Genomic DNA, 12,168 nt, shown 5'->3' with positions numbered 1-12,168 from the left:
TTGAAGATCTCGTCGAGACGGATTTAATGGTGAGAACGAATTTTTAATTCGCTTTTTTAATTAGAAGATAAAACATTTTTAAGATGAAAATCAACAAGATTTCTGCTGATGTCATATGTTCATACGTGGCAAAATGAGTGGTGATGGAGGCGTGTGGGCGATGTGCAAACGCTCACACGTGTGGGCGTTAGTTTTTCCGTTGTTTTTGGAATCCGATAACTGCCACACGTGTTGGCGTTAAGGAATCTGTCCACACGTTCTGTGTGGTGCCTAAGAGGACCAGCCCACACATCTGTGTGTGGGCAAAACAATTAGCGCCCACACGCCTCTTTTTTGCTCCCAGTCCCTCTTACATGCGTGTGTGTGGGCGAAATAGATAACGCCCACACACGCGGTACGTCAGGCCTTGTACCTCGTGGTCCCGCACGCCCCACGTGACACGCGCGCCCCGCAGTTGCCATGGGTCGGACCATTGTCCATGTTCGTTTAAGTGCAGTTGCCATGTCGCTGAACTACGGTTGCCATGTCGGACAACTACAATTGCCATGTTTGCTCAACTGCAGTTGCCATCTCAGGTCAAAGTTCCAGATTGCCATTTTTTAGACAACTATAGGTGTTGCCATGTGTGGTCTGGTCTACTGCAGTTGCCATGATTTCAAAACTTTAGGAGTTGCCACCTACTAACACTAGGTAGTTGCCATGTAGCGCTACAAAAAAAGTCATGGCAAAAAACATGTTCGAGTAAAAAGAGAGAGTTGCCATGTGCTCACAAGCATGCTAGGGCAGTTGCCATCTAAAAAAAAGAGTTGCCATCTACTTACATGCACGCTAGGTAAGTTTGCCATGTACCATGCAAAACATATGGCAACTGACATGTTCGGGTAAAAAAAGAGTTGCCATCTGCTTGCAATCATACTAGGGCAGTTGCCATGTACAACACTAGGCATTTTCCATGTAGCGCTACAAAAAAAGGCATGGCAAAAAACATGTTCGGGTAAAAGAGAGAGTTGCCATGTGCTCACAAGCATGCTAAGGTAGTTGCCATTTAAAAAGAAAGAGTTGCCATCTGCTTACGTGCACGCTAGGGCAGTTTGCCATGTACCATGCAAAACATATGGCAACTGACATGTTAGGGTAAAAAAAGAGAGTTGCCATCTGCTTGCAATCATACTAGGGAATTTTCCATGTACACTGCAAAACGCATGGCAACTGGCAGCTTGGGTGTGGGAGAGGAGGCAGGTGTGTGGGCGAGATGGAAAACGCCCACACACTAGCCCTTGTGCGTGACTGAAAACTGGTGTGTGGGCGAACTGCTAAACGCCCACACACTGGCCCCTCCATGTGGTAAAACGGATGTGTGGGCGACCTCTCTCACACACCACACAAGCGAGTTGTCCTACGTGGCATACAAAATCAGCTAATTCATGCCAAGATTCGTGCAGAAGTTACTGGACGGTGATGGAGGCGTGTGGACGAGTTGGTTAACGCCCACACGTGTGGGTGTTAACATTTTCGTTTTTTTACAATCCTATCTAGTGAACGTCTAATTAGATATACTAGCGAAAGGGCCCGTGCGTTGCAACGGGAGAAAAATGCCCGAGAATCAGTCTCTCTTTTCTTAGTGAAAAATTCTTTCATGGTCAATGCTAATGTGTATTTCCAGGCAGGTTCATGATGTTCAGATCATAGGATGTTTCATAACGTATAACACAGAGGTCATTGCTAGCAATTTTAATTACAAAAAATAACTTCTTTTAGGATTTGTATTGTGTTTCTGGGATTAGAAGTATATGAAAATAACTATATTAGCATACATATGTATTGGCTGAGAAAGTAACAAAAAATAAGGGAAAGAGTTTAGTCCACATATGTATGTTTATGCACAAAAACTAGGAAAGTTGTTGTGATAACGTAGGCATAACAACAGGAGTTCTATACCAACATGGGTGTGTACTAACATTCAGAATGCATGGAAAAATGAATAGCTTCAACAGTTAGGCCACAAAATTCACTCAAACTGAATAAAGCTACTTTTGAGAGCAAATAAAGTACTTTCAAGCTCCTCAATTGACCTCTCCAATAGCTTGACTTCTTCATCCTTCTCTTTTCATCAAAGAGGAGCCCTTGATTGGGTCATATCTGCTTGAGAAGTACGTATATGCAAAGAAGGACAATCTGACCAACGTAGTCATGGGCCACTCCAATGTACAAAGCAGAGCACACAACTCTGTCTTCAATCTTACAATGTCGTGAACCTTGACCGGCGGACATTGGTGATGCCATCGGTGGCGGTGGCGGTGTGGTGTACCGTTAACTGGTGAAGGACGCACCAACCAGTGTCTCCAGAACACCTTCAACACTGCAGGACGACGGAAAAAATGACCGTGGCGAAAGCCACAAACACATAACCCAACAGGCACTCACCATAGGCAAACTTCTTGACATGCTTGGTGCTGCAGCTAATGCCTTGAGCTCTATAATGGTAGTGCATAAATGTAGAGACACAAATGTTAGGCATAAATTGGTTGGTCTTTCATCTATCAACAACTGATAAAATCTGGCCACTTGGAAGTTGTAAACATACAGGCAGAGGCGCATAAGGTGGACTTCCGAGTTTCTTTTCTGCTTCTTCTTTGTAAGGCTAAACTCCATTTTCTAGAGGAGCAAATGATGTACAGGTTTTCAGCCACAATTGATAATCCTTTAAACATGTTTTGTTTTACAGAACAGAAAAATGACCAAGATATCTTGGGAACTTGATGGTGTGTTTTGTTACTATAGAATAGTGATGTCTACTACACAACCTTCTTCTTGTAGACGTTGTTGGGCCTCCAAGTGCAGAGGTTTGTAGGACAGTAGCAAATTTCTCTCAAGTGGATGACCTAAGGTTTATCAATCCATAGGAGGCGTAGGATGAAGATGGTCTCTCTCAAGCAACCCTGCAACCAAATAACAAAGAGTCTCTTGTGTCCCCAACACACCCAATACAATGGTAAATTGTATAGGTGCACTAGTTCGGCGAAGAGATGGTGAAACAAGTGGTATATGGATGGTAGATAAAGGTATTTGTAATCTGAAATTATAAAACAGCAAGGTAACGAATGATAAAAGTGAGCGTAAACGGTATTGCAATGCGTGGAAATAAGGCCTAGGGTTCATACTTTCGCTAGTGTAAGTTCCCTCAACAATACTAACATAATTGGATCACATAACTATCCCTCAACATGCAACAAAGAGTCACTCCAAAGTCACTAATAGCAGAGAACGAACGAAGAGATTATGGTAGGGTACGAAACCACCTCAAAGTTATTCTTTCCAATCAATCCGTTGGGCTATTTCTATAAGTGTCACAAACAGCCCTAGAGTTCGTACTAGAATAACATCTTAAGACACAAATCAACCAAAACCCTAATGTCACCTAGATACTCCAATGTCACCTCAAGTATCCGTGGGTATGATCATACGATATGCATCACACAATCTCAGATTCATCTATTCAACCAACACAAAGGACCTCAAAGAGTGCCCCAAAGTTCTACCGGAGAATCATGACAAAAATGTGTGCCAACCCCCATGCATAGGTTCATGGGCGGAACCCGCAAGTTGGTCACCAAAATATACATCAAGTGAATCACGTGATATCCCATTGTCACCACAAATATCCACGGCAAGTCATACATCAAGTGTTCTCAAATCTATAAAGACTCAATCCGATAAAATAACTTCAAAGGGGAAACTCAATTCATTACAAGAGAGTAGAGGGGGGAAGAAACATCATAGGATCCAAATATAATAGCAAAGCTCGCGATACATCAAGATCGTATCATCTTAAGAACACGAGAGAGAGAGAGATCAAACACATAGCTACTGGTACATACCCTCAGCCCCGAGGGAAAACTACTCCCTCCTTGTCATGGAGAGCACCGGGATGATGAAGATGCCCACTGGAGAGGGATTGCCCCCTCCGGCAGGGTGCCGAAACGGGTCTAGATTGGTTTTCGGTGGCTACGGAGCCTTCTGGCGGCGGAACTCCCGATCTATTCTTCGTTCTGGAAGTTTTAGGTTACGTGGGTATATATGGGTGCAGGAGGTACGTCAGGGGAGCCACAAGGGCCCCACGAGGCAGGGGGCGCACCCTAGGAGGGTGGGCGCGCCCCCCACCCTCGTGGCTTCCTTGTTCCTTCCTTGACGTGGGGTCCAAGTCCATCTGGTAGGTTTCCTTCCAAAAATAACTTCTCCAGTTGATTTCGTTCTGTTTCGACTCCGTTTGATATTCCTTTTCTTCGAAACACTGAAATAGGCATAAAACAGCAAATCTGGGCTGGGCCTCCAGTTAAAAGGTTAGTCCCAAAAGTAATATAAAAGTGGATAATGAAGCCCAATATTGCCCAAAACAGTAGATAATATAGCATGGAGCAATCAAAAATTATAGATACGTTGGAGACGTATCAAGCATCCCCAAGCTTAATTCCTGCTCGTCCTCGAGTAGGTAAATGATAAAAGAAATAATTTTTGATGCGGAGTGCTACTTGGCATAATTTCAATGTAATTCTTCTTAATTGTGGTATGAATATTTAGATCCAAAAGATTCAAGACAAAAGTTCATATTGACATAAAAATGATAATACTTCAAGCATACTAACTAAGCAATCATGTCTTCTCAAAATAACATGGCCAAAGAAAGTTCATCCCTACAAAATCATATAGTTTAGTCATGTTTCATTTTCGTCACACAAGAATGCTCTCATCATGCATGACCCTGATGACAATCCAAGCAATTGTTTCATACTTTAGTAATCTAAAACCTATAAACTTTCATGCAATACATGAGCGTGTGCCATGGATATAGCACTATGGCTGGAATAGAATAATGAGGGGGTTATGTGGAGAAGACAAAAAGGAGAAAGTCTCACATCAACGAGGCTAACCAATGGGCTATGGAGATGCCCACCGATTGATGTTAATGCAAGGAGTAGGGATTTCCATGCAACAGATGCACTAGAGCTATAAATGTATGAACGCTCAATAAAAGAAACTAAGTGGGTGTGCATCCAACTTGCTTGCTCACGAAGACCTAGGGCACTTGAGGAGGCCCATTGTTGGAATATACAAGCCAAGTTCTATAATGAAAATTCCCACTAGTATATGAAAGTGATAACTCAAGAGACTCTCTATATGAAGATCATGGTGCTACTTTGAAGCACAAGTGTGGAAAAAAGGATAGTAACATTGCCCCTTTTTTGGGGCCTTCTCTTTTTTTTCTTTGGCCTTTCTCTTTTTTTTGGGACAATGCTCTATTGAATGATGATCATCACACTTCTATTTTTTTACAACTCAATGATTACAACTCGATACTAGAACAAAGTATGACTCTATATGGATGCCTCCGGCAGTGTACCGGGATATGCAATGAATCAAGAGTGACATGTATGAAAGAATTATGAACGGTGGCTTTGCCACAAATACTATGTCAACTACATGATCATGCTAGCAATATGACAATGATGAATGTGTCATGATAAACTGGATGGTGGAAAGTTGCATGGCAATATATCTCGGAATGGCTATGGAAATGCCATAATAGGTAGGTATGGTAGCTGTTTTGAGGAAGATATAAGGAGGTTTATGTGTGAAAGAGCGTATCATATCACGGGGTTTGGATGCACCGGCGAAGTTTGCGCCAACTCTCAATGTGAGAAAGGGCAATGCACGGTACCGAAGAGGCTAGCAAGGATGGAAGGGTGAGAATGCGTATAGTCCATGGACTCAACATTAGTCATAAAGAACTCACATACTTATTGCAAAAATCTACAAGTCATCAAAAACCTTGGTACTATGTGCATGCTCCTAGGGGGATAGATTGGTAGAAAAAGACCATCGATCGTCCCCGACCGCCACTCATAAGGAAGACAATCAAATAACACCTCATGTTTCAAATTGGTTACATAACGTTTACCATACGTGCATGCTACGGGACTTGCAAACTTCAACACAAGCATTTATCAAATCCACAACTACTCAAGTAGCACGACTTTGATATTATTACCTCCATATCTCAAAACAATCATCAAGCATCAAACTTCTCTTAGTATTCAAAACACTCATAAGAAATTTTTTACTAATCTTGAATACCTAGCATATTAGGATTTTAAGCAAATTACCATGCTATTTAAGACTCCCAAAATAATCTAAGTGAAGCATGAGAGTTCATTTATTTCTTCAAAATAAAACTACCACCATGCTCTAAAAGATATAAGTGAAGCACTAGAGCAAATGACAAACTACTCTGAAAGATATAAGTGAAGATCAATTAGTAGTCGAATAATTATGCAACTATGTGAAGACTCTCTAACATTTAAGAATTTCAGATCTTGGTATTTTATTCAAAAAGCAAGCAAACCAAAATAAAATGACATTCTAAGAATAGCAAACATCATGTGAAGAAGCAAAAACTTAGGATCAACCGAAACTAACCGATAATTGTTGAAGAAGAAAGTTGGGATGCCAACCGGGGCATCCCCAAGCTTAGATGCTTGAGACTTCTTGAAATATTACCTTGGGGTGCCTTGGGCATCCCCAAGCTTGAGCTTTTGTGTCTCCTTAATTCCTCTCATATCACAGTCTCCCTAAATCTCAAAAGCTTCATCCACACAAAACTCAACAAGGACACGTGAGATAAGTTAGTATAAACCATTGCAAAAACCTTAGCATACTCTACTGTAGCAAATCACTAAAATTATTATTCAACATTGCATACTAAATGCCTCTGCATATTTAATAGTCCTATCCTCAAATAGAATCATTAAAGAAGCAATCATATGCAAACAATGCAAACAAAACATCAATCTGCCTAAACAGGATAGTCTGTAAAGAATGCAGCAACATCCATACTTCCCTAGCTCCAAAAATTATTAAAGAACATTCACACTGTAGTAAATTTATCAGAGCTTAATACTCAAAAGGTTTCAACATTTTATCACATTCTGACTTTTCTAGGGAATTATTGCAACAACGGTAAACTTTCTGTTTTCAAACAGCAACATGTGGACTTCTAAAATAGGCATAGTAAAGGCTATCAATTCCACTTTTATTGAAATAAAAGATGCAAGACAATGTTCTAAATAACATCAAGCAAATCCTAACAAAATAAATTGACGCTCCAAGCAAAACACATATCATATGGCGAATAAAAATATAGCTCCAAGTAAAGTTACCGATGAACGAAGACGAAAGAGGGGATGCCTTCAGGGGCATCCCCAAGCTTAGGCTCTTGGTTATACTTGAATATTACCTTGGGGTGCCTTGGGCATCCCCAAGCTTAGCCTCTTGCCACTCCTTATTCCATAGTCCATCGAATCCTTACCCAAAACTTGAAAACTTCACAACACAAAACTTAAAGTAGAAAACTCGTGAGCTCCGTTAGTATAAGAAAATAAATCACCACTTAAAGGTACTGTAATGAACTCATTCTTTATTTATATTGGTGTTAAACCTACTGTATTCCAACTTCTCTATGGTTTATAAACTATTTTACTAGCCATAGATTCATCAAAATAAGTAAACAACACATGAAAAACAGAATCTGTCAAAAACAGAACAATCTATAGTAATCTGGATCAAACACGTACTTCTGGAACTCATAAAATTCTCAAATAAATTGCTGGACCTGAGTAATTTATCTATTAATCATCTTCAAAAAGAATTAACTAAATATCACTCTCCAAATAAAAATAGCAGCAATTCTCGTGAGCGCTAAAGTTTCTGTTTTTGACGGCATGATCAACAAGACTTCCCCCAAGTCTTCCCAAAGGTTCTACTTGGCACAAACACTAACTAAAAGCATAAAACCACATATAAATAGAGGCTAGATGAATTATTTATTACTAAACAGGAACAAAAAGCAAGGAACAAAAATAAAATTGGGTTGCCTCCCAACAAGCGCTATCGTTTAATGTCCCTAGCTAGGCATGATGATTTCAATGTTGCTCACATAAAGGATAAGAATTGTAACATAAAGAGAGAAAACTTGATATTATTGCAATTCCTACAAGCATATGTTCCTCCCTCATAATAATTTTCAGTAGCATCATTAATGAATTCCATAATATAACCAGCACCTAAAGCATTTTTTTCATGATCTATAAGCATACAAATTTTACTACTCTCCACATAAGAAAAATTCTTCTCATTCGGAATAGTGGGAGTGTCATAAGAGACTCGAATACTATAAATTGTTTCCACATTAAAAGAGTAATGTTCAGAAAATGGGTAACCATAATCATGACAAGTTTTATAAATATAATCACTACTTTTTATAGCATAAGTATCATCACAATAATCATCATAGGTAGGAGGCATGCTATCATCATTATAAATTTGCATATCAAAATTTGGAGACTAAAAATATCATCTTCATTAAACGTAGCATCCCCAAGCTTGGGCCTTTTCATATCATAAGCATAATCACTCTCATCATTAATAGTATGGATAGCACCAATAGTATAGCAATTATCATATTCTTCCAAGCAAGTGCCAAAAAGATTTTGAAGATCATAAGAAGTATCATTATCTTCCACAATTATATTTTCATGAGGCACAATAGTAATAGGAGCATCATTATTTGGGGGAGATATCTTTTTACCTCTCTTCCTTTTTCTTTTTTTCTTCTTCACCACATCATGTGTGGGTTCAATCCTCTTTTTGGAGCTCCTTATTAATGAGATTGGTTGAATAGGAGGCTCCTCCTCGTTACCTGATTCATCATAAGAAATAATAGGAGGATATTGGGAAGTCTCTTCCCTTTCATTAGCATTCTCTTCATCTTCTATTTGTTTTATTTTCTTTATGTAGTTGGCAATATAAGGATTTTCAATACAATTCACCGCACAATACATATATATTTCCTCTAGATCAAAATGAAGAACTCTATCAAGGGCAAATTTTGGAATATCCTTAGTTATACGTTTCATTTCTTCATAACCCAAGAGCAAACTAAGTTCATTATGATGTGCAAGGGAAATCAAGTCATCACAATTTTTGAACACGATACGATCATGAAACAATTTGCATTGGGTATTGAAATGATCATGTTCATTGCAAAGCTCATAAGTACGGCTAAGAAAATTTAAATTTCAGCACATTCATCTAGCCTTTCTTGCAACAATTTAGTTTCTAAGTACTTATGCCTCTTGCAATATCTATCTTCCCTATTTGATGTGTATTTACAAACCCAATGTACTCCACAAAAATTGACATGTTTATAGGAGACATTTTCATCATAACTAGTGCAATCATCATTAGTATCATGGATATTTAAAGAATTCATACTAACAACATTGCAATCATGCTCATCATTCAAAGATTTAGTGCCAAACATTTTATATAATTCTTCTTCTAGCACTTGAGCACAATTATCCTTTCCATCATACTCACGAAAGATATTAAAAAGATGAAGCGTATGAGGCAAACTCAATTCCATATTTTTTTTATAGTTTTCTTTTATAAACTAAACTAGTGCTAAAACAAGAAACAAAAAGATTCGTTTGCAAGATCTAAAGATATACCTTCAAGCGCTAACCTCCCCGGCAACGGCGCCAAAAAGAGCTTGATGTCTAGTACACAATCTTCTTCTTGTAGACGTTGTTGGGCCTCCAAGTGCAGAGGTTTGTAGGACAGTAGCAAATTTCCCTCAAGTGGATGACCTAAGGTTTATCAATCCGTAGGAGGCGTAGGATGAAGATGGTCTCTTTCAAGCAACCCTGCAACCAAATAACAAAGAGTCTCTTGTGTCCCCAACACACCCAATACAATGGCAAATTGTATAGGTGCACTAGTTCGGTGAAGAGATGATGGAACAAGTGGTATATAGATGGTAGATAAAGGTATTTGTAATCTGAAATTATAAAAACAGCAAGGTAACGAATGATAAAAGTGAGCGTAAACAGTATTGCAATGTGTGGAAATAAGGCTTAGGGTTCATACTTTCGCTAGTGTAAGTTCCCTCAATAATACTAACATAATTGGATCACATAACTATCCCTCAACATGCAACAAAGAGTCACTCCAAAGTCACTAATAGCGGAGAACGAACGAAGAGATTATGGTAGGGTACGAAACCACCTCAAAGTTATTCTTTCCAATCAATCCGTTGGGCTATTCCTATAAGTGTCACAAACAGCCCTAGAGTTCATACTAGAATAACATCTTAAGACACAAATCAACCAAAACCCTAATGTCACCTAGATACTCCAATGTTACCTCAAGTATCCATGGGTATGATCATACGTTATGCATCACACAATCTCAGATTCATCTATTCAACCAACACAAAGGACCTCAAAGAGTGCCCCAAAGTTCTATCGGAGAATCATGACGAAAACGTGTGTCAACCCCTATGCATAGGTTCATGGGCGGAACCCGCAAGTTGGTCACCAAAACATACATCAAGTGAATCACGTGCTATCCCATTATCACCACAGATATCCACGGCAAGACGTACATCAAGTGTTCTCAAATCTTTAAAGACTCAATCCGATAAGATAACTTCAAAGGGGAAACTCAATTCATTACAAGAGAGTAGAGGGGGGAAGAAACATCATAGGATCCAAATATAATAGCAAAGCTCGCGATACATCAAGATCGTATCATCTCAAGAACACGAGAGAGAGAGAGAGAGAGAGAGAGATCAAACACATAGCTACTGGTACATACCCTCAGCCCCGAGGGAGAACTACTCCCTCCTAGTCATGGAGAGCACCAGGATGATGAAGATGGCCACCGGAGAGGGATTGCCCTCTCCGGCAGGGTGCCGGAACGGGTCTAGATTGATTTTCGGTGGCTACGGAGGCTTCTGGCGGCAGAACTTCAGATCTATTCTTCGTTCTGGAAGTTTTAGGTTACGTAGGTATATATGGGTGCAGGAGGTACGTCAGGGGAGCCACGAGGGCCCCACGAGGCAGGGGGCGCCCTAGGGGGGTGGGCGCGCCCCCCACCCTCGCGGCTTCCTCGTTCCTTCCTTGATGTGGGGTCCAAGTCCATCTGGTAGGTTTCCTTCCAAAAATAACTTCTCCGGTTGATTTCGTTCCGTTTCGACTCCGTTTGATATTCCTTTTCTTTGAAACACTGAAATAGGCATAAAACAGCAAATCTGGGCTGGGCCTCTGGTTAATAGGTTAGTCCCAAAAGTAATATAAAAGTGGATAATAAAGCCCAATATTGCCCAAAACAGTAGATAATATAGCATGGAGCAATCAAAAATTATAGATACGTTGGAGACGTATCAAATAGTAGTACGAAAAAACAAGGATCAAGATGTTTTCGTGAAGAAGCCATACTTTCTGTTGCTGCACATAGAGCTCCAGTGGAGAATTACCGTTGGCAACAAATCACACTGACATTATATTCTTCCCCGGTTTTTTGTTTTGATCCTGCAATTCTTGCTCCTGCAGCTCATTTGGCCAGCCATTAAATAAACAATAGTAGCGGAGGGAGCATGCTATCTAGGGTCAGAATTAAATGGAGGTCCTGGTTCATCATTAGGGAAAGAAATAGTAACATAAGGAGTATGCTCTTTAGGGTGAAGATTAGATGAAGTTCCTGATTCATCATTACTTTACTTTTGAGGTCAAATTCGAAATAACTCATCAGGTAATAATGTATTTTGCAAAAATATATGGCTTTTGGATAAGGCAGGCACAACCACTGGCATCACCATCATATATCTCTTAACCTAACTATAGAAAAATGTCTTTAAAAGTTCTGATACATCTTAAGTCCTAACTACAGTGGGTACATCACTATTTAGATGCTCTGAAGTAAAGAGGTGTTCACAAGGAGAATTCAAAACTAACACGTCTTCTTGAACTGAAGCACTATTTGTATATCGAAAATGTTCTGAAACTGCTGAACCTGAGCTTATCTAATAAGTATTAAACATTCAACTTTTCTACCATGCTTGACCTGGTATGCTTGAGGGAAACAAAAATAGAAGTTTAACCTTACGTAAAGATACGATTAAATGGCGATTCATTGATGGAGTAATCAGATAATGCGAAAATCAATTGTAATAATAAAAAAGAGTTGCAGTAATCACTAATAATATATTTTTTGTCAACTCTGGAGAAGACTTGCTACCTGCTGCTACAACCAATTGACTCATGCACAAACACC

Source organism: Triticum dicoccoides, chromosome 5A (genome assembly GCF_002162155.2).
Source record: "Triticum dicoccoides isolate Atlit2015 ecotype Zavitan chromosome 5A, WEW_v2.0, whole genome shotgun sequence".
Lineage (NCBI taxonomy): Eukaryota > Viridiplantae > Streptophyta > Magnoliopsida > Poales > Poaceae > Triticum > Triticum dicoccoides.
This window is presented reverse-complemented; position numbering follows the sequence as displayed.